Source organism: Puma concolor, chromosome B4 (genome assembly GCF_028749965.1).
Source record: "Puma concolor isolate L17-30 chromosome B4, mPumCon1.1.hap2, whole genome shotgun sequence".
Taxonomy (NCBI): Eukaryota; Metazoa; Chordata; class Mammalia; order Carnivora; family Felidae; genus Puma; species Puma concolor.
Window position 1 is genome coordinate 27,281,093 of NC_141673.1, and position 21,805 is coordinate 27,302,897.

At 40.8% G+C, this 21,805-nt stretch overlaps 1 protein-coding gene and 1 pseudogene across 1 annotated transcript in view; one reads left to right on the forward strand and one right to left on the reverse strand.

Annotated features, from left to right (window-relative positions):
* Positions 1 to 21,805, reverse strand: part of MRPL42 (mitochondrial ribosomal protein L42) — a 70,524-nt gene that overhangs the window by 8,245 nt on the left and 40,474 nt on the right. The gene's annotated exons all lie outside the window — the stretch shown is intronic.
* On the forward strand, positions 3,400 to 6,008 carry LOC112863303 (eukaryotic translation initiation factor 4 gamma 1 pseudogene; annotated as a pseudogene).

A 21,805-nucleotide genomic window follows, 5' to 3' on the forward strand; every position in this document is an offset into this window, starting at 1 on the left:
GAATCATAGAAAGGAATGTAAGGTTATAGTAATCATTACCGTTCGTATTGGGGCCTCTGAGGAGGAGGGAGTGACAATGTATCCTAAACACACCCCTGAATGGCCTTACTCACAATCGCAGCCCACACTGGGGAAATGAGCCTTCCTAGCTATCAGCATCTCTGCTCTGGCAAGTCAAACGGTAAAAATACCTCACAGGGGTGCTTTTCAATGTAGAAGTAAATTTCATCGCCTAGTTCTTTGTCCTCTAATATTTTCTGGAATAACTTCATTTTCCTGTCTACCAAGAAAAACTTCTGCCTTCCAAGAAAACCAGTGCCATCTTGAGAATGCCCCCAGGACATGGTGCTCAAAAAGAAAATCTAGGGGAAACAAAACCAGGAGCAAGTCCCCTTTGGTCTAGTTCGAGGTAGCATATTTGCTACCTGTGTTGCCTTGTTATCTTATTTGGATCAGAAGCCCCTTTAAGCAGGAATTTTGTTTTGATAATGGTCTGCTTAGGACAACAGCTACTAAGATTGAAATTCAAGCTTTTCTCTTTCCTGGGAGTCAGGCAGCCTGAACACAACTGATTGCCTGGGTGTTTCCCCCTCTCACTGAGTCCAGACTGTTGGAAAATCCCTGATGAGGGCACAGTTCCTTCTCTGGCTGACCAAAAGGGCTTTTTACCAAAGTGGAGAACAGAATCTGTGGTGGGTACAGAATGGCCATGATTCATTCACCCACCAATGAGTACTGGATGCTCAGTACAAGCTAGTACAGGCTAGAAACCAGGCGGGGCATTGTGTGAGTAAAATGGGCAGATAACTTGCCCTCATGGAGCTTGCTGCTGAGTGAGAGGCAAACGGTAAACAAATGATTGTGCCCAGAAACATAAAACTTCAGGCTTGGTAAGTTCTGGGGCATCACAGACACAGAGCTGTGAATGCCTATGACAGGAATGACCCGATTGGAAGGTAGGCAGCTGTGGGAAGGAAGTGTGTTTCTGGCAGAGGGAAGAGCATGGACAGAGGGACCAAAGCTCAGTGAGAAGGGGGTGCACACAGAAGGGGGTGCATGCAGAGAGGTGATCAGGGCCACGCAGGGTTTGGGTCTTCATCCTAAATGGATCTTTAGATTGCTGAACCCCATGTTACTTGGTGACAATTCCACTCTTAGGTATTTACCCAAGAGAAATGAAAACTCACATCCTCAGAGGACTTAGATATCCATAAAAGCCTTAAAATAGCCTAAAACTGAAAACAACCCAAATGTCCATCAACAAGAGAATGGATGGACTGTGGAATATACTCATACTTAATTTAAAGGAATGAACACACAACAACATGGGACCCTCTCAAATAACTTATATTGAGTAAAAATAGGCACAAAAGTCCATACCGTGTGATTATATTTGTATCAAATCCAAAACCAGGCAAAACTAATCTGTGGTGATGATAATCAGAAAGTGGTTGCCTTTGGGAGTGGAGGCTAGGCAGGGGGCCAATGACTGAAAAAAAGGGGGCAAGAAAACTTTCTGAGGCAAAAAGAAATGAAAAAAGAGAAAGAAAGAAATGTTTATATCTTATTTGGGGTGGTGATTTCACACAGGCATATTCAGTTATCAAAACTCCTCAAACTGTACTGAACATCTGTGCATTGTGTTATTTGTATAATATACATCAAACTTACTATTTTTTTAAAGTATAATACATACAGCAGAGTGTTTTAACCATAGGAGTCATAGGAGATTTGAAATGTGAAAGGAGCCCTCTGGCTGTGGTCTGGAGAAGGGTAAGAAAGGCCTAGAATGGAAGTAGGTAGACCAGTTACCTCTGCTTTATGTGACTGGCCTAGAAGCCAGAATATTCCTGAGGGGCATATCAGCCCCTCATCAGCCTTTAAAAAAGGAGAATTCAGACCTCCCCTCGCTGACATCCCCCAGGAATTGTGCAAAGGGAATTTAGCCGGAGCAAAAAAGCTGGGACACTGGGGCTAAGAGAACTAAGGCAACCACAGACAAAGGAATTAGATTGAACCAAATGACTATTACATAGGATCTTTCAAGACAGGATTAAAGTAATCATGTGTGTTTTGAATATTTCAAATCTGGTGAATGCTTTCTTAGGTTCTCTTCCCCACATCTACAAGTTTCTTCCGAAATTAAGAAATCTAGCAGGCTGGAACTGGCTGATGTAACAGGAAGGCAAAAAATGATCTTTTATCCAGTTAGAACAAACAGAATTAACATGGGATGAGAATGAGGTTATGACTCTGAAAGAACATGGGCAATATTACAGCAGTGAAGGAGGGTTTGGGGGCGGGGGGACTGGGTTATAGAATCATGTGTAGAATCCTAAGGCACCAATGCAGTCAGAGAGGCATTTGCTTGGTGAAAGTTTAAAAGAACTACAGAATCTAAGCGTCTCAGGGTTGGGAAGGATTCTTAGAAAGCATATCAATCTACACATTTCACAAATGAAATGCAGAGGTAAAGGGACAAAATTACCCAGGAGTATTCATAACTAGCATTTGATTACCACTTCACCATGTCCACACCTGTTGCCTCATTCAATCGTCATAACGTGCTGGCAAATAGCAATTACTAATTTTTCTGTTCAGAAGAAAACTTGGGGCTCAGAGGGTGGTGCAGAGAAAGCTAGTTCTTATCGATGTTCAAGTTTCTCCTCTTCCAGGACACGCCACTAGATCACAGATCTCTGCTCTCTTGCAGTTGGCAGGATGGGCTGGCAGAGAACTGAGTTGTGGCCAATGGAATGTGGCAGAAGCCCCCTCTTTGGGGGCTGACTAAAACGTGGCACATAAGCCTCTCTTCTCCTCACTCACTCTTCTCCTTGGCCTGCCATTAGACACACAGGATCCAGTAGAGGATTTGAGGCCCCAGAGGATGGTGAAGCCACAGCTTGGCAGGAGCCTGGGTTCTGTGAATGACTCTGTGGAGCGGAGATTTTTTTCCCATTCACTGACCCAAGTTAGATTGTAATAGGAGTGTGGTGCTTGGGTGGCTCAGTCGGTTAAGCATCCTAGTCTTGATTTCAGCTCAGGTCATGATCTCACAGTTTGTGCTGTCATCACAGAGCCAGATTAAGATATTCTCCCCTCTCTGCCCCTTCCCCATTCATGGTCGCTTACACACGCTCTCTCTCTCAAAATAAATAAAAAACATTTTAAAAATCTTTAAAAAGGGACGCCTGGGTGGCTCAGTCAGTTAAGCATCTGTCTTCAGCTCGGGTCACGATCTCATGGTTCATGAGTTTGAGCCCCACATCAGGCTTTCTGCTCTCTGTGCAGTGCCTGCTTCAGATCCTCTGTCCCCCTTTTCTCACCCCTCCCCTGCTTGTGCTCTCTCTCAATCTCTCTCTCTCTCTCAAATAAATAAATAAAAACTTTAAAAAACCCAGCAGCAAGCGGACGGCTGCTGATAAGGATCGAGGGGAAGAGGATGCTGATGGCAGCAAAACCCAGGACCTGTTCCGCAGGGTGCGCTACATACTGAATAAGCTGACACCCCAGATGTTCCAGCAGCTGATGAAGCAGGTGACACAGCGGGCCATCGACACTGAGGAACGCCTCAAAGGGTTCATTGACCTCATCTTTGACAAGGCCATTTCAGAGCCCAGCTTCTCTGTGGCCTTTGCCAACATGTGCCGCTGCCTCATGGTGCTGAAAGTGCCCACTACAGAAAAGCCAACAGTGACTGTGAACTTCCGAAAACTATTGTTGAGTCCATGTCAGAAGGAGTTTGAGAAAGACAAAGATGATGATGAGGTTTTTGAGAAGAAGCAAAAAGAAATGGATGAAGCTGCTACGGCAGAAGAACGAGGACGCCTGAAGGAAGAGTTGGAAGAGGCTCGAGACATAGCCTGGCGGCGCTCATTAGGGAATATCAAGTTTATTGGGGAGTCGTTTAAGCTGAAGATGTTAACGGAGGCAATAACGCATGGCTGTGTGGTTAAACTACTTAAGAACCATGATGAAGAGTCTCTTGAATGCCTTTGTCGTCTGCTCACTACCATTGGCAAAGATCTGGACTTTGAAAAAGCCAAGCCCCGAATGGATCAGTATTTCAACCAGACGGAAAAAATCATTAAGGAAAAGAAGACTTCATCCCGAATCCGCTTTATGCTGCAAGACGTGCTGGATCTGCGACAGAGCAATTGGGTGCCACGCCGTGGGGACCAGGGTCCCAAGACCATGCTGCAAGACCAGATCCACAAGGAGGCTGAAATGGAGGAGCACTGGGAGCATGTAAAAGCGCAGCAGCTAATGGTCAAGGGCAGAGACAAGCGTGGGGGTGGCCCTCCAGGCCCACCCATTAGCCGAGGCCTCCCACTTGTGGATGATGGTGGCTGGAACACAGTCCCCATCGGCAAGGGCAGCCTTGCTGACACCTACTGACACCTCACGGCTCACCAAGATCACGAAGCCTGGCTCCATTGATTCTCACAACCAGCTCTTTGCACCTGGCGGGCGATCGAGCTGCGGCAAGGGCAGCAGTGGAGGCTCAGGGGCCAAGCCCTCTGACGCAGCACCAGCAGCTGCTCGTCCAGCTACTAGTACCTTGAACGGCTTCTCTGCCCTTCAACGAGCAGTACCTACAGAAAACACAGATAGCAGACGTGTGGTACAGAGGAGTAGCTTGAGCCGGGAAAGAGGTGAGAAAGCTGGGGACCGGGGAGACCGCCTAGAGCGGAGTGAACGGGGAAGTGAGCGTGGAGACCGGCTCGATCGCTCTCGGACACCTGCCACCAAGCGGAGCTTCAGCCAGGAAGAGGAAGAGCGGAGTAGAGAGCGGCCTTCCCAGCCTGAGTGACCGCGCAAGGCAGCTAGCCTCATGGAGGATCGGGACCGTGGGTGGGATGCTGTGAAGCAAGAAGCCACCCTGCCCCCGGCGAGCCCCCCAAAGGCTGCGCTCTCTGAGGAAGAGCTGGAAAAAGAAATCCAAGGCCATTATTGAAGAATATCTCCATCTCAATGACATGAAGGAGGCAGCGCAGTGCGTACAGGAGCTGGCCTCACCCTCCCTGCTCTTCACCTTTGTGCCGCATGGCATCCAGTCGGCACTGGAGCGCAGCACCATCGCTCGTGGGCATATGGGGCGGCTGCTGCACCAGCTGCTCTTTGCCGGCCACCTCTCCACTGCTCAGTACTACCAAGGTTTGTATGAAATCCTAGAATTGGCTGAAGACATGGAAATTGACACACACACCCCATGTGTGGCTCTACTGAGCAGAACTCATGACGCCCATTCTGCAGGAAGGTGGAGGACCTATGGGGGAGCTGTTCAGGGAGATTATAAAACCTCTGAGACCCCTGGGCAAAGCTGCTTCTCTGTTGGAGATCCTGGGGCTTCTGTGTAAAAGCATGGGTCCCAAAAAGGTGGGGATGCTGGGGCGAGAAGCTGGACTCAGCTGGAAAGAATTTCTATCTGAAGGCCAGGACGTCAGGGCATTCGTCGCTGAACAGAAGGTGGAGTACACCTTGGGCGAGGAGTCTGAAGCCCCTGGCCAGAGGATGCTCTCCTCTGAGGAGCTGAGCAGACAGCTGGAGAAGCTGCTGAAGGAGGGCAGCAGTAACCAGCGGGTGTTTGACTGGATAGAGGCCAACCTGAGTCAGCAGCAGGTAGCATCCAACACACTGGTTCTTGCCCTCATGACAGCTGTCTGCTATTCTGCAATTCTCTTTGAGACGCCCCTCCGAGTGGATGTGGCGGTGCTGAAAGCTTGAGCGAAACTGCTACAGAAATACTTATGTGATGAACAGAAGGAGTTGCAGGCGCTCTACGCCCTCCAGGCCCTTGTAGTGACCTTAGAACAGCCCGCCAGCCTGCTTTGGATGTTCTTTGATGCGCTGTAGGACGAGGACATGGTGGAAGAGGAGGCCTTCTATAGCTGGGAGAGTAGCAAGGACCCCACTGAGCAACAGGGCAAGGGCGTAGCCTTAAATCTGTCACAGCCTTCTTCAAGTGGCTTCATGAAGCAGAGGAGGAGGAGTCTGACCACAACTGAGGGCGGGTGGGGCCGGGGACTTGGAGCCCCATGGACACTCGGATGGCCTGGCCAGCCACCCGGACTTCCCATAATTTGGCTCTTGTTGATGACATTGCTATAAACATTGGGGTACATGTGCCCCTTCGAATCAGCATTTTTGTATCCTGTGGATAATTACCTAGTAGTGCAATTGCTGGGTCATAGGGTAATTTTTTAAGTTTTTTGAGGAACCTCCATACTGTTTTCCAGAGAGGTTACACCAGTTTGCATTCCCAACAGCAGTTAAAAAGGGTTCCTCTTTCTCTGTATCCTCACAAACATCTGCTGTTTCCTGGGTTGTTAATTTTAGCCATTCTGACAGGTGTGAGGTGATATCTCATTGTGGTTTTGATTTGTATTTCCCTGATGATGAGTGATGTTGAGCATCTTTTCATGGGTCTGTTACCATCTGGATGTCTTTGGAAAAGTGTGTATTCATGTCTTTTGCCCATTTCTTCAGTACATTATTTGTTTTTTGGGTGTTCAGTTTGGTAAGTTCTCTACAGATTTTGGATACCAACCAATATGTCATTTGCAAATATCTTCTCCCATTCCATCAGGTGCCTTTTAGCTTTGTTGAATGGTTCCTTTGCTGTTCAGAAGCTTTTTATCTTTTTTTTGTGTTTCTTTTTTTTAACCATTTTTTAATTTATTTTTTTAATTTACATCCTAGTTAGTTAGCATATGGTACAACAATGATTTCAGGAGTAGATTCCTTAATGCCCCTTACCCACTTAGCCCATCCCCCCCACAACCTTTCCAGTAACCCTCTTTTTGTTCTCCATATTTAAGAGTCTCTTATGTTTTGTCCCCCTCCCTGTTTTTATATTATTTTTGAGAAGCTTTTTATCTTGATGAGGTCCCAATAGTTCATTTTTGCTTTTATTTCCCTTGACTCCACAGGTATGTCAAGCAAGAAGTTGTGTGGCCAAGGTCAAAGAGGTTGCTGCCTGTTTTCTCCTGTAGGATTAAGTGTCTGACTCCTGATTTCAGCTCAGCCCGTGATCTCACAGTTTGTGAGACTGAGCCCTGTGATGATCAGAAGCCCCCTTGGGATTCCTCTCTCTCTCTCTGTCTCTCTCTCTCCCTCTCTCTCTGCCTGTCCTCCACTCATTCTCTCTCTCTGTCAAGATAAATAAATAAGCTTTTTTTAAAAAAAAAAGATTCTTTTGGTTATAAGTAACAGAAAGATTCACTCAAATGGGCTTGAGCACAAAGTTAATTTTTGGTTCAAGTAATTAGGCGTGGGTTCCTCTTTCTCTTTCAGCTCCGTGTCTTTCAGGCTGGCTCCGTCCTCAGACAGAGAATCCCTTCATGCTTATGAGATGGCTGCAGAAATCCCAGCCTCACAGACCCTTAAGTTCATATTCAAGGGAGAAGAAAAATATATCTGCTGGTAACATTAACAAATATCCCGAAATGTGCTCGGACTGTACTGGGTTAGGTGAAGTACTTACCTCCGGAACACATGTGCAGATTGTCTTGGGCCTGGGTCATGGCTCAAGGATCTTGATCTTGGGCTCTGATACAGGGATCATAGTGCACTGAGATCTCATAGACTCAAAGTGGGGGAAAGGTCAATCCCCAGAAGAAAACTAGAGGATAATTCTGTAAGGAGGGGCTGGCAAAGAAAAACTATGGAATGCAATGACTAACAATGCATTGAATGCATTGAGTGATTATAAGCACTGAACCCTAACCAGATTCTTTTTAAAGTACAAAGCCATTAGCCAACTTGGATAGCTGTCCTTGAATTCTGCAAATGCCTGGGTAAACATAAGGATTAAGGCTTCTACTTATCCTTACGGACTAGAAAAGCTAAAGAGTAGATAGTAAAACCTGTCAAAATAACTTTTCAGTTATGGAAAGTGTAAGTTTGAGTAAGCACTTGGTAGGTTGTAACTAAAGGGGTGAAAGATAAGGAAGTATACATACTTTCTCTTACAAATCATTTATTTCTTGTTGCTTTAGAAATGGGAGATTTAGGGGCACCTGGGTGGCTCAGTCGGTTAAGCTTCCAACTTCGGCTCAGGTCATCATCTCACAGTTTGTGGGTTCGAGCCCAGCGTCGGGCTCTGTGCTGACAGCTCAGAACCTGGAGCCTGCTTCAGATTCTGTGTCTCTCCATCTCTTGGCCCCTCCCCTGCTCATTCTCTGTGTGTCTCTCTCAATAATAAATGTTAAAAAAAAATTTTTTTAATGGGAGATTTAACAAAGTAACAAGATAATATACAATCAGTACAATAAAGTGCAGAAAGTGAAGAATAGAAAATACAATTTAAATTAAGGTTGTTAATAAGAAAAAGATCCTTGGGAGACCACCTGGGATAGAGGTTCTACTATTAGGCATAAGTAGGAAAAAACATTTTGAACAACTTCTGGGATGCACAAGTACGGGAGGGGCAGAGAGAGACGGAAAGAGAAAGAATCCCAAGCAGGCTCTGCACTCTCAGCAGGGCTCAAACTCCCTATTGTGAGCTCATGACCTGAGCCAAAGTCAAAGTTGGATGCTTAATGGACTGAGCCACCCAGATGCCCCCCAACTGCTGCTTTTATTAGGAAAAACGCAATAGCCATTTGTGGTTACTTTACTTCTTACTATTTGAGTGGGTTGTTTGAAATCCTTGTCAGAATGAAGTTAACTTCATTTTAAATGATAAAAGATAAAGGATTAAAGACCTAAATGTGAGACCTGAAATCATAAAAATCCCAGAAGAAAACATAGGCAATAATTTCTTTGATATCAGCTATAGAAACATTTTTCTAGGTAAGTCTCCTCAGGCAAGGGAAACAAAAGCAAAACTAAGTTATTTGGACTACACCAAAACAAAAGGCTTTTGCACAGCAAAGGAAACCATCAACAAAACAAAAAGAAAACCTACTGAATAAAGAAGGTATTTGCAAATGACATATCCATTAATAGGTTAATATCAAAAATATATAAAGAACTTATACAACTGAACACCAAAAAAAAAAAAAGATACAATTTAAAAATGGGCAGAAGACCTGAACAGACATTTTTCCAAAGAAGACCTACAGATGGCCAACAGATGCTTGAAAAGATGCTCAACATCACTCATCATCAGGAAAATGCAAATCAAAACCACAATGAGATATTACCTCACACATGTCAGAATGGTTAAAATCAAAAATAGAAGAAACAACAAGTGTTGACAAGGATGTAGAGAAAAAGGAACCCTCATGCACTTTGATGGGAATACAAATTGGTGCAGCCACTGTGGGAAACAGTATGGAGTTTCCTCAAAAAGTTAAAAATAGAACTACCCTATGATCCAGTAATTCTACTACTGGGTATTTATTCAAGGAAAACAAAAACACTAATTTGAAAAGATATATGCACCCCTATGTTTACTGTAGCATTATTTACAATAGCCAAGATATGGCAAGATATGGAAGCAACCCAAGTATCCATCGATAGATAAGTGAATAAAGATGTGGAAAAAGATGAATGGATAAAGATAGATATAAGTATAGATATAGATAGATATATATACAGATATAGATATAGATATAGATACACACACATATGTATAATAGTGGTATATTACTCAGCCATAAAAAAGAATGAGCTCTTGCCATTTGTAACAACAAAGATGGACCTAGAGGGTATACTGCTAAGTGAAATAAGTCATACAGAAAAAGAAACATACCATATGATTTCACTCATATGTGGAATGTAAGAGACAAAACAAATTTAAAAAAGACAAACTAAAAACACACTCTTAAATACAGAGAACAAACTGGTGGTTGCCAGAGGGGAGGTGGGTGGAGGGAGGAGTAAAATAGATAAAGGAGATCAAGAGTACACTTACTTTTGATGAGTACTAAGAAATGTACAGAATTGTTGAATCATTATATTGTACACCTGACACTAATATAACATGGTATGTTAATATACTTCAGTTTAAAAAGGGGGGGGGAATAAAGTTAACTCTTGACAGTATCAATGAAGTCATAAGCTTCTGACAATACAAATTCAAATGAGACTTATTTGAAGTCATTGTATGAGTGAGGTCTCTCTCTTTTGGTGAAAAGTGACTGAAACTCGAGTCAAAACTAGCTTAGGCAAAAAGGAATCTGTGTTAGCAGGCTCCTCCAGTTCTGAGATGGCAAGAGTGCACCTGGGCCTCACAGACAAGGGATCAGAGAGATTCAAATGCCACTCGGAGTGGCATCTCGCATCTCTGTTTCTCTTACACTGGCTTCTTCCTGGGAATTTTACCACAAACAAATTGACGCTCCACCTCTCTGTCTGACAGGGGGAGTAAGCCTCTTTCCCAGCATCAGTTTTTCAACCCCCAAGAAAGGACTCTCATTGACCTGATTCAGGTCACCTGCTCACTCAGGACCAAAACACAGTATTTTGATCAGCCCTACTTGATGTGGTTACTCATCTTTAGTCCAATAACTTTAGCCAGGAGTTGGGATTCCCTATGTTTGTAGTAAGAAAATGGATATTTTCTGGAAGAAAGAGAGGTGCAATACTTGGTCAACAAAACCAGAGATGTTTATACCAATGTCCAATTCTTTTCTTAATGATAAAGAATATTTAAAGTCAATAAACATAATTATCACCTTAATAATTAGAGAGTTACAATTGCACCACTAAAGCCCACATGCCAGGAAAAATGGTTGGCACAGGAGATAACCCAAATATTTCACAGGTGGCTTCAAGCTTTGTTTTGGTGTGAAACCCTGGCAGATGGCCTCTCTTAATGCATGTTGAAAGGCAGAGCTCCACGCAGATTCCTAAAATGAATCCTAACCTTTGGAGTTCTATATGCCACTCCGGGACTCAAGGTCAAATCATCCTTATCTTGCTTCTGACCTTAAGCTTCAGGTCTGATAATCAGATCTCTGGTTTGCTCATCTTTACTTAAGCCAAGTTTCCCCCTCTCTCCATCCTTCCATTCCCCCATGTGACCACCATATAGCCATTGGCCTTCACAGACAAGCTTCTTAAAAGGAATAATATCCCAGATCATGGTTTCTAAATACCATTTTCCACTCAAAGGAAACAGGAGTTCTTAGACAAATGGCTGATGCTAGGGTTAGGGTAGGGAAGAATAAGAGGAACGTGAGACATCTTATTGTGCCAGAAAGTAAAGAGGTGCTCAAAAAAATAACGGAACATTATCAGATGGCTTGAAGGGCTCCTTATTTCACTTGTCTTCTTAGCAGCATATAGAACTAATCTCATTGTTCTTCTTAAAACTCTCTCCTTTTCTAACTTCTGGTCTTTTTCTACTTCTGATTCTCTTCTTAATGGCAGCTTCCCCCAAGAGTCTTTCTGGGCATCTCATTTTCTGCTCACCTCATAAATATAGGTGTTCCTCAGGGTTCAGTCCTCAGGCTTTTCTCTTTTCATTTTCTCCCTCCCTGCTGACCTTAGCTAACCCCACAGCTTCAATTGTTATATAAACAATGGCTCTCAAATATATATTTCTGAGTATACTTATGTATGGGTAGAGATGAGAAATAGATACATTCAGCACAGACATCTCACTTAGGGGCACCTGGCTGGCTCAGTCAGTAGAGCATGCGACTCTTGATCTCAGTGTTGTAAGTTCAAGCCCCACACTGGGTGTAGAGATTATTTAAAAATAAAATCTTGGGGTGCCTAAGTGGCTTAGTTGGTTAAGCATCTTGACTTCAGCTCAGGTCATGATCTCACGATTTGTGAGTTCAAGCCCCATGTTGGGCTCTGTGCTGACAGGTCAGAGCCTGCAGCCTGCTTCAGATTCTATGTCTCCCTATCTCTATGCCCCTCCCCCACTTGTGCTCTCTCTCTCTCTCTCTCTCTCTCTCTCTCTCTCTCTCTCAAAAGTGAATAAACATTAAAATAATAATAATAATTAATAAAACCTTTAAGATGAGCCTGGGTGGCTCACTCAGTCAGTTAAGCATCCAATTGTTGATTTCGGCTCAGGTCATGATCTCACAGTTTGTGAGACTGAGCCCTGAGTCGGGGTCTGTGCTGATAGTGTGGAGCCTGCTTGGGATTCTCTCTCTCCAATCTCTCTTCCCCTTCCCCACTCTCACCTACCCCCTCAAAATAAATAGGTAAACTTAAAAAAAAAAAAAAAGAAAAATTATTATTTTAAAAGACATCTTTCTTAAGCCCCAGAGCCATATATCCAACCAAAATCCTCCTAGATATCCCCACTGAGATTAAACCACTATTATTTCAAAGATAAGCTGTTAAAAATTGAAGACATTACCTTCCTCTCATCTAGTATTCTTTACTTCTATACTAAATAAAGTATACTTTATTTCTATACCTATTGTCCAAGCAAGAAACTCTGGAATTATTCTTAACGCCCTTCAGCTGGAGACAACCAGGAACCCATCTCTAGTTGAATGAGGTGAGTTATGGCTCATTTGCAGTAAAGAATGCACAGCATAGGGAACCATAGAACTCAGTATGAGAGCATCAAAAAGAACCCATTATAGGATTTGCTATTTGCTTGAGTAATTTGAGAAAGAGTCTAAGGAAGCAGTGGTCTATTCTAGATTGAATGCTGGCAGAAAGGGGAAATTTTATGATAGTGATCTCAACACATCTTCTGTACAGGAAGGAGAGCCCAGAGCAAGGACAATGCTATAATTGGTAAAAAGTACCATCACTCATTTCAGTCAAAAGAAGCGGGTGTTTGGAATTTTGTAGATGGCACAGTGACTGCTTTTGTCTACACTTAGACAAAAGCATGGAGTGGACCTGTTTTGTCTCATGTTATTATGGCCTCAGAATATCTCATCGGATAGTATTCTGTGAAGTTCTTACGCCCGACAGGAAATAACATGGCTTACCTGTAAATGCCAGGTCAGCTTCTAAATGTCAGGAGCTGCCATTTCCCCCTTCCTCACTCATTACTCTCTGTCATTTCCATATAAATTAGTTATCAAGTCCTATTAATTTTTATTACTTACATATCTCTGGGTTCTGTTCCCTTCTCTACATCTTCTTTGTTTCTTCTCTAACTAAGGCCATTGTCATTTGTCATCTGAGTTTCTATATCAGTCACTGAACAGTTCGTCCAACATTTCATCTCCCTCCTGTTCCAGTTCATCTGCTACCCTCCACCCTTTACCCACAATGATGTTTCTAAATATAGCACCCCTGCTTAAAATCTGCTGTTACATTACCAGCCATGTTGCTAATATTTAAATGGAAAAATTAAAAATCAGTAAGGTTAGAAATGAAAATTAACTTTTTTCTTTCCTCCCTAAAAGGAATCAAAAAAGGCAGACAAGTGTATTTACACAAGGAATCAGCTGAATATGGAGACTATTTTGAAGTTCTGATTCCCTCTTAAGAAATTATGACTCATTGTGAATCAACAGAGTGACAGGACTGCTAAAAAAACTTACTGCATTATTGGCACCATTAGCAGAAGTATATTTATTGTCCAGAACAAGAAATTTATGATCCATTTAGTTCTGGGTAATACATTTTAAGAAAGACATTATTAAAAGAGTATGTCCAGAAAAGGGCAATCAGGACAAGGAGGTTCTGGAAACTGTCATATGGATAATCAGAAAAAGTGAGGCTTAAAGAAAACTAAAGAGGGATATGACAAGTGTTTTTGAATATCCAAAGATCTGTCGTACATTAAAAGAGAGTAAATTTATGTTGTATAGTTCCAGGGGCAGGATCAAGTCTTAGGATTACAAATCATAGGAAGGTTGAATTCTACTCAGTCTAAGAAAACATTTTCTAATAATCAGAACAGTCCAATAATGAATTAGCTTCCTAGAAAGGTAATGAGCTCCTAGTTACTAGAAGGGTTCAAGCCAAAGCTGAATAATTGTCTGGAAAGTATACTATAAAACAGGAGTTGTCAAATCTTCTGCTGAAGGGACAGTTCCTTCATCTCTTGTGGTCTAATACTTTTATAAATTACAATAAAATGAAATAAGTAGAAATGAAAAAAATTAAAAGTCCAAGCTTTATTTTTTTTATTATCTGATTCAATGAACATTACATTTCAGCAACTAGAACTAGAACAAAGATAAAAGGGAAAAAGTGATTAATAAAAACTTGCTCATTGTTCCACTTTACCACTGTTATTCAACATAGTGTTAGAAGTCCTAGCCTCAGCAATCAGACAACAAAAAGAAAAGGCATCCAAACCAGCAAGGAGGAAGTCAAACTTTCACTCTTTACAGACGACATTATACTCTATGTGGAAAACCCAAAAGACTCCACCAAAAAACTGCTAGAACTGATACATGAATTCATCAAAGTCTCAGGTTATAAAATCAATGTACAGAAATTGGTTGTGTTTCTATACACCAATAATGAAGCATCAGAAAGAGAAATCAAGGTATTGATCCCATTTACAATTGCACCAAAACCATAAAATACCTAAGAATAAACTTGACCAAAGAGGTGAAAAATCTATATGCTGAAAACTATAGAAAGCTTATGAGAGAAACTGAAGAAGACACACATTAAAAAAGGAAAAATATTCCATGGTCATGGTTTGGAAAAAGAACTATGTTAAAATGTCGATACTACCCAAAGCAATCTACATATTCAATGCAATCTGTATCAAAATAACACCAGCATTCTTCACAGAACTAGAACAAGCAATCCTAAAATTTGTATGGAACCAAGAAAGACCCCAAATAGCCAAAGCAATCTTGAAAAAGAAAACCAAAGCTGGAGGCATCACAATGCCGGGCTTCAAGCTGTACTACAAAGCTGTAATCATCAAGACAGTATGGTACTGGCACAAAAACAGACACTCAGATCAATGGAAGAGAATAGAGAACCCGGAAATGGACCCACAAACACATGGCCAACTAATCTTTGACAAAGTAGGAAAGAATATCCAACGGAATAAAGACTGTCTCGTCAGCAAGTGGTGCTGAGAAAACTGGACAACGACATGCAGAAGAATGAACCTGGACCACTTTCTTACACCATACACAAAACTAAACTCAAAATGGATGAAAGACCTAAACATAAGACAGGAAGCCATCAAAATCCTAGAGGAGAAAACAGGTAACAACCTTTTTGACCTCGGCCACAACAACTACTTACTTAACATGGCTCCAGAGGCGAGGGAAATAAAAGCATCAAGATAAAAATCTGCACAGCGAAGGAAACGATCAGCAAAACTAAAAGGCAACCAAGGGAATAGGAGAAGATGACATATCAGATAAAGGGTTAGTATCCAAAAATCTATAAAGAACTTATCAAACAACACCCAAAAAGCAAATAATCCACTGAAGAAATGGGCAAAATATATGAATACACACTTTTCCAAAGAAGACATTCAGATGGTAACAGACCCATGAAAAGATGCTCAACATCACTCATCAGGGAAATACAAATCAAAATCACAATGAGATACCACCTCACACCTGTCAGAATGGCTAAAATTAATGACTCAGGAAACAATAGATGTTGGTGAGGATACAGAGAAAGAGGAACCCTTTTGCACTGCTGGTGAGAATGCAAACTGGTGCAGCCTCTCTGGAAAACAGTACGGAGGTTCCTCAAAAAATTAAAGATAAAAGTACCCAATTGCACTACTAGGTATTTATCCAAAGGATACAGGAGTGCTGATTCGAAGGGGCACATGTACCCCAATGTTTACAGCAACACTATTGACAATAGCAAAAGTATAGAAAGAGCCCAAATATTCATCAACTGACAAATGGATAAAGAAGATGTGGTATTTACACACAATGGAATATTATTTGATGATCAAAAAGAAAAAATCTTGCCATTTGCAGCAACGTGGATAGAACTAGAATGTATTATCTAAGCGAAATAAGTCAGTCAGAGGAAGGCATCATATGATTTCACTCATGTGGAACTTAAGAAACAAAACAGATGAACATAGGAGAAGAGAAGGAAAAGTAAAATAAAAACAGAGAGGGAAGCAAACCATTAGACACTTTTAATACAGAGAACTGAGGGTTGCTGATGGGGTGTTGGGTGGAGGGATGGGCTAAATGGGTGATGGGTATTAAGGAAGGCACTTGTTGGGATGAGCACTGGGTGTTATATGTAAGTAATCAATCACTAAATTCTATTCCTGAAATCATTATTACAATATATGTTAACCAACTTGGATTTAAATTTTAAAAAATAAATAAATAAAAAGTGGTTCTCTATGAAGCAATCTTCCTCAACTAATCTCTTCTCCAGTGACTGTTTCTTTTCCTGAACCTGAATGATGGTATAAAATTTATCAATTGATTACTTAATGTCTTATATTGGTCTCCAATTGTTAGGCAGACAATACTGCCTTATTGTTTAGTTCTGCCCCCCTCCCAACCCTTAGCTACCTAGTGTGTGCAGAAGAGAGTGTTAAAATATATGAATTAAACTGATAAGGAAATTATTAGTTGTTGAGTGTATCAATGAGTGATCATCCAAGTAGAGATGGTTTATAAGTAAAGGTTATTAATTTCTTTTAAACACTGGAAAAGAAAACTCTAATCAATTTCTTTTTTAAAATTTTTATTATAGGGGCGCCTGGGTGGCGCAGTCGGTTAAGCGTCCGACTTCAGCCAGGTCACGATCTCGCGGTCCGTGAGTTCGAGCCCCGCGTCGGGCTCTGGGCTGATGGCTCAGAGCCTGGAGCCTGTTTCCGATTCTGTGTCTTCCTCTCTCTCTCTCTCTACCCCCCCCCGTTCATGCTATGTCTCTCTCTGTCCCAAAAATAAAAAAATAAACGTTGAAAAAAAAATTTATTATAAATTTTTTTAATGTTTATTTTTGAGAGACAGAGACAGAGTGCGAGCGGGAGAGGGGCAGAGAGAGAGAGAGGAGGAGACACAGAATCCGAAGCAGGTTCCAGGCTCTGAGCTGTCAGCACAGAGCCCAGTGTGGGACTTGAACCCACGAACTGTGAGATCATGACCTAAGCTGAAATCAGACGCTTAACCTGAGCCAAAGTCAGATGCTTAACCGACTGAGCCACCCTGGCCTCCCTAATCAATTTCTGACTGAAGGCCAACCATGCCATGTACACTCACCTCTGTCCCATGGACGTAACGATCTAAACCTTAAAACAAATCAGTAATGGAATGGAATGGAATGGCCACACTATTTGGTGTTTCTCCCTTCAAAAGGTAGAGTCTATTTCCCCACTCCCTCAACTGGGATGGACTTGTGGAAGTAATGACCAGTTTGGAGACTAGGCCTTAAGAGACCTTGTAGTTTTCACTCTGTACCCTTGAAACCCTGAAGCCATGTGAACAGGCCAGGTCTGACTCACTGGATAGTGAGAAACACAAAGTTCCCCTTATGGCTTCAGCCAACAGCCACTCTATCACTGGACATATGGGTGACAACAGCTAAGACCAGCCAGCCTCATCAACCCTATTAATGGGTTGCATTAACAACCTCAGATGCATGGACAAACCCCGTCAGGATCAGGTGAGCCCAACCTAGACAAGATTTAGCCAGAACCATAAACTATAGGTTTTTTTTTTTTAATTTCTTTAAACAAAATTTTTTTAATGTTTACTTATTTGAGAGAGCGTGCTTGTGTGAGAGGAGGAGGGGCAGAGAGAGAGGAAGACAGAATCGGAAGCAGGCTCTACATTATCAGTGCAAAGCCCGACATGGGGCTTGAACTCACAAACCATAAGATCATGACCTGAGCCGAAGTTGGACACTCAACCAACCGAGCTGCTAGGCGCGCCGGGTTGTTGTTTTAAGCTAATAAGTATTTAGGGAGATTTGTAACCTAACAATAGATAACTGATACTCAGGGTTTCATCCAAAGTTCTCTTAATAGACAGACCCTCAAGTAGTTTTAAACACTTATTAACAAGTTATTAAATCCTAAAAACAAAACAAATAAAACAAAAACACCTTAAAGTGAAGATTAAAGCTGACATGTGCAGGGGCACCTGGGTGGCTCACTCGGTTGGGCGTCCGACTTCGGCTCAGGTCATGATCTTGTGGTTGCGAGTTCGAGCCCTGCGTCAGGCTCTGTGCTGACCGCTCAGAGCCTGGAGTCTGTTTTGGATTCTGTGTCTCCCTCTCTCTGACCCTCCCCCCGTTCATGCTCTGTTTCTCTCTGTCTGAAAAATAAATAAACATTAAAAAAAAAAAAACTTAAAAAAATAAATAAAGCTGACATGTGAGGAATAATTTATTTCCTCACGGAAATATTAATCAGAAAATAAGGTAAAGTGTCTCTGAATGGATAACTAGAAAGAGTAAGAAAATGGTCGAATGTTTTAATTGTAAATACATGATTTCAGGGGCACATCCAGTGGAATGCTAGAGCTGGTTCATAGCAACCTGATATACAATTATTAAATTTTCAGAAATTTTGTGAGCCAGTTGTTAAACTTTTGGTAGATTAAATCAGCCATGATGAGAATATGTGCACCATGGAAATTGGCAAACATCACCAGGCAGAGCCAGAGTTCACAGTATATCAATGAACACATCTGTTGTTGCAAATTTCATCAGTATGTGTGTGCGTAAATACACATATAAAAATATCCTTAATATTTAAAGACATTGGTTCGTTCTGCCATGCAGTGATCTTGGGCAAGTCAATTAGTCTTACTGAATCTCAGTTCCCCTATCTATAAAATCAAAGTATGTGCCTCAAAATCATCTTTAAGGTGATTTTCGGGTCTACTATTTCTATCTTCTTTGATCCTACTGATGGTAGTTCTACCTGGGTGGCAATGATGAAAAAGACCAACAGGATTAATTAAAATTGGCACACTGACCATGTTACCAAGCACAATTTTTGCTCTAATTCAAGATAAATTAAAGAGGGCAATACATTAGTAATTCAATGTGCTTTGGACTATGGAGAAGGAAGAGGTGAATTCTGACTAGAGGGGATTAGGAAAGGTCTGGGCAAGATATTTTGTCAATCAGGAATAAGGTCTCATCTTTGAATATACAGTGGCTTGAACTCTACAAGTGCTTAATAAAATGTGCTGAAGTAATTATATACCTGGAGAGAAAATTGGAAAGAAAATACAATCTTGTTGAATTAAAGACTGACTCAGGATTCTACTTGTAATTTCCATATGTAATTGTGGAACTCTGCCTCAGCTTCTCCATCTAAAAATGTTTATAAGCAACATTATAAGAATTCAGGCAATCATAACTGTGGAGCATGTCAGGAATCCTATAGGAAGATGCTATATAAATATGAAGATGATGTGACTAAATCAAAGTAGATGCCTTTGTGCCAAACTAGAAAGCACATTACATATATATTCTACCTGGGCATTTCTTCCCAGCGTGTTAAAATATCTTTTCTTTCAGAAGGTTAAACAGCATATTAAAAACTAGTAGGGGGCTAATGGCCAAACTGTAATTGGGACAGTATTTGCAAATTATTTTGCTAAGAATATTAGCAAGTCATTTTGAACTTCTGAGAAAAAAAATCTAAGAAATCATTCCCTTTTCCTGTAAGCAATGAAGACATTTATTTATGCCTTCAGCAAATAAAATAATTTGCTAACCTCTTGGGCTTATGTGCTGATATTTCAGCTGATTCCTTTCTGGAAATCATAAATACACAACTGAAAAATATTCCGTAAGTAAGGGTTTGCATACATTGCTAGAGCTTTCCAAAATGGAGGTACATGCTGTCTTGTTTTCTTCTGTTCTTAAAAATGCTTGGAATCTAACTAAGGTTGCTTTCTTAGAATATGTGGAAACCAAACTTTCTATCTTGCATATTAACAGCACTCCAGTACTAATGTTATTATGTACTTAGCTGCAGGCAAGTAAGAACTAGGGCATTATGTGCTACAGCCTTTAATGAATTGAAAAACAACAGATTCTATCCCCAGGAAAACACACAGATATATATTCTCAAAATTCTACACATAGATATCACCTGTCCCCAAATCCCATTTGTAAAATTCTTAGGTTAAAGTGCTCTGCACTACAGCAAATCTTTTACAACATCATGTTTGTGGTTATATGAATGTACCAGGCCATATTAGGCACTAAGGACACAGTGGTAAACAAAGCCAGTCAGGGACCTTGCAAATTATAGAGCTGAGTTTAGTAGGAAAGATGGATATTTATCAAATAATCACACACACATACACACACACACACACACACACACACACACAAATGCTTAATTAAAAACTTTGATCAAGTGCTACAGAGTAAGAATTACATCCAACTTCCTTCAGATACCATGTAAGCAAGAAGAGAATAGAGGGAAATATTTAAAGCATTGAGAGCAGAAAAACCCACCAACCTAGAATTCTGTACCCTGTAATACTATCCTTCAAAAGTGAAGGAGAAATAAAGACTTTGTCAAACAAACAAAAATGTAAAGAATCCGTTGCCAATAGACCTGTCTTGTAAAAACTATTAAAAGAAGTTCTTTAGAGAGAAGGAAAACAAGACAGGTCAGAAACTCAGATCTACATAAAGAGCAGTGGTGAAGGATAAGTCAAGACAAAACCCAAACTTTTTCTTATTCTTCACTGATCTAACATAACAGTTTGTTTAAAAAAATAACAACAGTGTATCTGATTATATGTATATACGCTTATGCATGAGAAATGAATGACCACAACGATACAAGAGACAGGAGGGAGGAATTAGAATTATCTCGTTTTTATAAAATACTTGCACTGCCCATGAAGCAGTATAGTGTTGCTTGAAAGTGGACTCGGCTTATTTGCAAATGTATATATGCAATCACTCTAGGGCAACCACTAAAAAGGATTTTTAAAAAAGAAGTATATTACAACAGGGCCTGGCAAGTAGGAAGGCCTTAAGGGAAAAAAGGTGTAACAGATGTGCTAAGAAAGGAGAGAAAACAGAGTCACATAAATCAAAACCATAAAAGGCAGAAAAAGTAAAAAACAAAAATAGAATAGAAACAAAGAACAAGGGCAACAAATAGGAAACAGTAGCAAATATAGTGGAAAATAATCCAGCTATCTCAGCAATCATTTTGAATGTCAATGGTCTACAGGCACCAATTAAAAGACAGAGATTGTCAGATTAGATAAAAAAACAAGACCTAACTCTATGTTGTCTGCAAGAAACCCATTTAAAATATAAAAACACATACAGATTAAAAATAAAGAAAGAAAGATATACTATAGTAACACTATTCAAAAAAAAGGAGCAGCTATATTAATTTCAGACATAGCACACTTCAGAGCAAAGAATGCTATCAGGGAAAAGAAGGACATTACATAATGATAAAATGATCAATTCTCCAAGAAGACATAACAACTGTTAACGCATATGCACCTAACAACAGAATGCCAAAATATGTGAGGCGAAAACTGATGAGACTGCAAAGAGAAATAGATGAATCCATTATTATAATTGTAGACTTTAACCCCCTCTATCAGAAATGGACAGATCCAGCAGGCAGGAAATCAGTAAAGACATACCTGAACTCAACAACACCATCAATCAAATAGATAAAATGGACATCTATAGACTACTTCAACCAACAACAGCAGAATACATATTCTTCTCAAGTTCACATGAAACATTCACTAATATACACCACATTCTGGGTCATATAACACAACTTAACAAATTTAAAATAGAAATCATACAATGTCTATAGCCAAAGTATGGAAAGAGCCCAAATGTCCATTGAGGGATGAATGGATAAAGAAGATGTTTATATTTACAATGGAGTATTACTCAGCAATCAAAAAGAATTAAACCCTGCCATTTGCAACAACATGGATAGAACTAGAGGGTATTATGCTAAGTGAAATAAATCAGTAAAAGAAAAATATCATATGACTTC